The following is a 6,667-nucleotide window of genomic DNA, read 5'->3' as shown; positions in this document are numbered from 1 at the left end:
ATTTGAGATGTGGTGCTATAGACGAATGTTGAAAATTAGGTGGACTGATAAGGTAAAGAATGAGGAGGTTCTACGCAGAATCGGAGAGGAAAGGAATATGTGGAAAACACTGATAAGGAGAAGGGCAGGATGATAGGACATCTGCTAAGACATGAGGGAATGACTTCCATGGTACTAGAGGGAGCTGTAGAGGGCAAAAACTGTAGAGGAAGACAGAGATTGGAATGCGTCAATCAAATAACTGAGGACGTAGGTTGCAAGTGCTACTCTGAGATGAAGAGGTTAGCACAGGAAAGGAATTCGTGGCGGGACGCATCAAACCAGTCAGTAGACTAATGACAAAAAAAAAAAAAAATTCTAAAATGAATTCTTTAACAGCGTACGTAGCCGTTTTGCGATATATTCAAAAGTCTATTTTCGGTGAACGCTTATGCCTCGATTTTCTGAGTGAAGAAAATGAAATTTGCTTCAACACGTCTACATTTTATTAAAACTTAATAATTTTCCATTATTGTATGTATGCTGGCAGAAAAAATATTGAAAATAACTTATACAAAATTATTTTCTTGCGGGTCTAAGAACTCCCGCCTGTGACCAATGTTCTGTTTGCAGGGGAACCTTTCACCTGGTGCAGCGGCATCATGGAGCGTCCGACGTGAACACAAAAATTATTTCTTGAAGACAAAATAGTAAGGAGTAAAACTATATCATTACATTTAGCATTACTTTTAATTTACGTGGGCAAAAATCATGAAAATCACCTAATTATGATTCGTTCAAAGAAGGTTACCTCATTAAGTAGCTACGTCTCGACCAACTGATGGAGAGCATCCAAGCATATTACAGTACTAATAAATTCTTCAGTCCCTGTTCTCTATTAGGTAGTTCAATACGGATTTCCAAGTACGCATGTGATGCTAAAATTTTAGAACAGTTAACGCGCTTCATTTTATTCGCTCGTATTCTACATGATTCTACTAATGTCAGAAATGTCCGAGCATACTGTAGTCTATAAATGAAACACATACTTACGCTATAATAAGTTGATGATGTCGTATGTTGTTCACTAAAGAGGTGTACAGTTTCCAGCCTTTGTGGTCTCTGTTCAGAAAGAACAGATCCCCCTGACTGTCTGGACTGACCTCTGATCCAACTAAATATCCGCTGAACACATAGTTTGTTTGTGACCTGTGCAGTTCATCAGCGCAGTTTTCCAGAGGCTCTACACTCATGTCTCGCTCTGCTTTATTTGCCCGCCTACGCAGCTTCGAAAGCCCCATTACTTCGATATTCTCATTCAGAACAGCTAGTTCGGATGCTGCGTGGATTAAGAGAACGACGAAGAATATGTCCATCAAGATGCTCGTCTGTCCGATAGCTGCTATGCCAACAGCCTGGATGGCGTACGTGATTTCGTAGGCGGGCGAGTGCTGCACGTCTACGGGAATCCAGAAGATGAGCGGCCTGGTGCCGTTCTCCGCTGGTGGCGACGTGAGGATCTGTATGAGTGGATCTGCCATCCACAGCACCACCGTCACCGTCACCCCCTGAAACACGGTGGGATCACCTCTCACCTTCAAATCCAGTACGTCAAGTTTGATACGTATAATTCTATTGGATCTTCTGCCGTAATTGTAGACCTTACTGCTAGCACTCAACTGTACCTAAACCATTTCTTCAGAACGAAGACCAGTTTTCCATCATAACCTAAATTTTCTCACAGTAAATGCTGGTTCTGATGTATTGTAACAGTCACTTTCACCCATTCATAAACTTGCTTGAAATTATGCGTCTCTTTCCAGATAGCTCTATTTACTCATACACTGAAGCACCAAAGAAACTGGTATAAGATGGGTGTTCAAATACAGACATATGTAAACAGGCAGAATATGGCGCTGCGGTCGGCAACGTCTATATAAGACAAGAAGTGTCTCGCGCAGGTGTTAGATCCGTTACTGCTGCTACAATGGCAGCTTATCAAGATTTAAGTGAGTTTGAACGTGCTGTTGTAGTTGGCACACGAGCGATGTTACACAGCATCAAATGGTTCAAATGGCTCTGAGCACTATGGGACATAACATCTTAGGTCATCAGTCCCCTAGAACTTAGAACTAGTTAAACCTAACTAACCTAAGGACATCACACACATCCATGCCCGAGGCAGGATTCGAACCTGCGACCGTAGCAGTCGCGCGGTTCCGGACTGCGCGCCTAGAACCGCGAGACCACCGCGGCCGGCTACACAGCATCCCCGAGGTAGCGATGAAGTGGGGATTTTCCCTTACGACCACTTAATGAGTGTACCGTGAATATCAGGAATCCGGTAAAACATCAATTCTCCGACATCACTGCGGCCGGAAAAAAATTCCTGCAAGAACGGGACAACGACGGTTGAAGAGAATCGTTCAATGCACAGAAGTGCAACCCTACCGCTAATTGCTGCAGATTTCTGTGCTGGACCGTCAACAAGTCTCAGCGTGCGAACCATTCAAAGAATCATCATCGGTATGGGCTTCCGGAGCAGAAGGTCCACTCGTGTACCCTTGATGTCTGCACGACACAAAGCTTTACACCTCGCCTTGGCCACTCAACACCGACATTGGACTATTGATGACTGGAAACATGTTGCCTGGTCGGATGAGTCACGTTTCAAATAGTATCGAGCAGATGGACGTGAACGGGGATGGAGACAACCCCATGAATCCATGGACCCTGCGTGTCAGCAGGAAACTGTTCAAGTTGGTGGAGTCTGTAATGGTGTGGGGCGTGTGCAGCTGGAATGGTATGGGACCCCTGATACATCCCGATACGATTCTGCCAGGTGACACGTATGTAAGCATCCTGTCTGATCACTAGCATCCATTCATGTCCATTCTGCATTCCGGAATGCATCAGATGGAAAACTAGCGGTAACTAACCAAGAGAATTGTCAAGAATTGGCACATTATTTCTCCGGTCTCCTTAACTGCCCTGAACCTGTAACAAGATTTCCAGTACAGAGCTGTACCTCCACCCAACCAGAATCACTCCCACTAACATGTGAAGAGATCAACAAACACATACTTAAACTAAAAAGCAACAGAACAATTGTTGAAGACGGTATCATTCCACAATTACTGAAGAACCTTGGACCAAAGTCACTACAGAGGCTCACGCAAATAATCTCTACCACCTGGCAAACAGAAAAACTTCCTGACGATTGGAAATGTGCACTTACCCCTCCACTGCACAAGAAAAGAGATAGGACCTGAATGTGAACAACTGCAGAGGAAGCTCCGTGCTACAAGTTACCTACAAAATTGTCTCACCATGCTTGCTCCAGAGAATACAAGAACAGTTAAAACATAAAATCGGTGAATACCATGACGGTTCTCGCCTCGGTGATTCACGACAGAACAAACCCTCATACTGAAAACAATTCTAAAATAAAGGCCATCAGAAATGCGCCAGTCGTTTGCACCTTCATACATTTCAAGGAAGCGTATGATTCTGTTTACCGACGATCCTTGTTCAGTGTCTTAGAAGAACAGGGACTCGACCCAGACACACTACGAGTAATCAGATAATCAGACAGATATTAGCTGACACAACACCGAAATTTAAATTCATGGGTGAAATCTCTGATCCCCTCATGATCAAAACAAGTGCGCCAAGGCGAGAGGTTATTCCCACTATTGTTCGATCTAGTCCTGGACAAAGTAATGATCGAATAGGAAAAATAACTGAAAACTCTAGGACATTGGAAGCCAACACGGTTAGATAGATGCCGGTACAAAATAGAAATATCTAACCTAGCTTTCGCAGACGCCCTTGTCATACTCTCAGACAAGGAAACAACAACAACCATCAACTGAGGGACTAAAAGAATGCGCGGAAATAGTTGGGCTGCAAATCCCTTTCGAGAAGTCTGAATTCTTCTGCTCAAAATTAACCGTAACAAAATCAAACACAAAATACGGCAAAATAAACAGAGTTGCACACTTCAAGTATCTAGGTGAAATCCTTGAACCTACAGGAGGAGCAAAGATCGCACAGAAGACTCGACTAAAAGAAAATGAAAAGAGCTTTCGGCAAGACACAGCACGTATATAGTAAAAAATGCATGTCATTCACACAAAAGTCAGACACTACAACACAGTAATCAAGCCTGAAATACTGTATGCACCTAAGACGCTAACACTCCGCAAGAAAAGTGAATTGGAAAACATACTGAAGGAAGAGAGGAAAATCATAACGAAAGTTCTCGGCCCAAAGCTGACAGAACAGGGATACAGATTACACTCTAGGAAAACTACAGAGAAGATGTCAAACATAGCAGCAAGTGTCAGAAAGAGAAGGTTGAAATTCTGTGAGCACATCATCGGGCTATCACCAAAACGAATCACCGAAAGACTTCTAACATACATATAAAGGGTCAAACCAACGACACCATGGATCACACAAGTCAAACTGGACCTTGGACCATCGAAAATCGATCCAATAGAAATTGAAGACAGGAATGTATACAGGGACAAGAAACACAAGTGGAATGTGATGTCAGATAATGAAGTCCCAAAGAAGCCAGGGACAAAGTGGACTGAAGATAGACACTACATGGAGAAAAAATGAGAGAATCATGGGAGATCAGAAAGAATGCTCAAATGAGGCAGAATACTTTGCGTGATCCTTCAGAGTCTTGGCGCAAATAATAATAATAATAATAATAATATATATAGAGAGACAATTATTGAACGACATGAAATATAATCGTAATAGCTTCTGAACAGTTTGCATTAGGATGTTCAAACTGCACGGTTGGCCGCGGGCAATGATGGGAGTTAGTATGTATTGTATGGTTTGGCTTAGCGAGGAAGCCCATTTTCATTTGGATAGGTTTGTCAATAAGCAAAATGTGCGCGTTCTGAGGACTGAGAATCCACATTTCGCGATCGAGAGGCCTCTTCACCTTCAGTGGGGAACTATGTGGTGTGAAATGTCCAGTCACGGAATAATAGATGCGATGTTTCTTGATGGAACCGAAGGGTACGTGAAGGTTTTGGAAGATGATTTCATTCCCATTATTTAAAGCGACCCTGATTTCGACAAGATGTGATTCATGCAAGACAGGGCTCGACCCCATCGAAGCAGGAGAGTGTTTGATGTCCTGGAGGACCACTCTGGCGACCACATTCTTGCTCTTGGGTACCCAGATGCCACTGGCATGGGCTTCGATTGGCCACCATAGTCCCGAATTTGAACACATGCGACTGCTTTTTGTGGGGCAATATTAAAGACATGGTGTACAGCAATAACTCCAAAACCATTGCCGAGGTGAAAACAGCCATTCAGGTCATGGACAGCATCGATGTTCCGATACTTCAGCAGGTCATGCAGAATTTTGCTATTCGTTTGCGCCACATCATCGCCAATGATGGCAGGCGTATCGAACATGGCAAATCGTAAATCCGAATACCTGTAGTGACGTTTAGATATTTGTCACCTCTGTGTCTGGGTGTGTGTGTGATGAAACTACACAACTTAGTTTTGATTTTGAAATTTTTGTAATAATTTTGCGTTTTTGTGATTTTTCAGTTTCAAACGCTTTTAAGCAGTATGCCATGAACACGATTTTTCATGAATTAGAAGTTAATCTGAAACATACTGGAAAGATGATGATGGCAACAGTGGAGACACCACGCTGAAGTGGAACAGAATAATATTGACTGTTATTAAATGATTGTCAACAAACATTACGGAAAATTTTTCTGTTTTTCAGCTATTTCAAATCAAGTCAGACATATGATGCCGTAAACCTGCAACCCAAGAGCGGTAGTGATTTGAGAATTTGCTGATGGGAGCAAATATTTTATACTAGATACTTGCAGATATTTTGACATCTCCAAATATCCCTATTTTTTTTAAAACCTACTACTAAATTACCTATCTGGAAATGTGTAAGACATACTCGTGGTCTAACTATTAGAAACAAGGACTCGCGACTTTTAAATTACTGTGTGTGCTCTACTGCAGTTTGCGTAACTGAAACGTAACTGTTATCGTCATCTGTTTACTCCAACCGAGATGATGTGCACGTGACTCCCTCAATTTCCTACACCACTGACACACGGCCTACATCAATCTGACACTACTGAGAATGACTCAATGGCTCCTTTCCGTTGAGTTGTTTCCACAAATTCCAGCTCGTTGTCCAGAAGTCCATGAATAACATGACGTTGAAATTACTTCCAATGACAGTTGGTAAAATTTTTATTTTATTGAAACACAGTCGGAGTCGTAGCCAAAGCCGTATCATACACTCCTGGAAATGGAAAAAAGAACACATTGACACCGGTGTGTCAGACCCACCATACTTGCTCCGGACACTGCGAGAGGGCTGTACAAGCAATGATCACACGCACGGCACAGCGGACACACCAGGAACCGCGGTGTTGGCCGTCGAATGGCGCTAGCTGCGCAGCATTTGTGCACCGCCGCCGTCAGTGTCAGCCAGTTTGCCGTGGCATACGGAGCTCCATCGCAGTCTTTAACACTGGTAGCATGCCGCGACAGCGTGGACGTGAACCGTATGTGCAGTTGACGGACTTTGAGCGAGGGCGTATAGTGGGCATGCGGGAGGCCGGGTGGACGTACCGCCGAATTGCTCAACACGTGGGGCGTGAGGTCTCCA

The sequence above is a fragment of the Schistocerca nitens genome, chromosome 7 (assembly GCF_023898315.1).
Source record: "Schistocerca nitens isolate TAMUIC-IGC-003100 chromosome 7, iqSchNite1.1, whole genome shotgun sequence".
NCBI lineage: Eukaryota > Metazoa > Arthropoda > Insecta > Orthoptera > Acrididae > Schistocerca > Schistocerca nitens.
Note: the sequence above shows the minus strand (reverse complement) of the source record.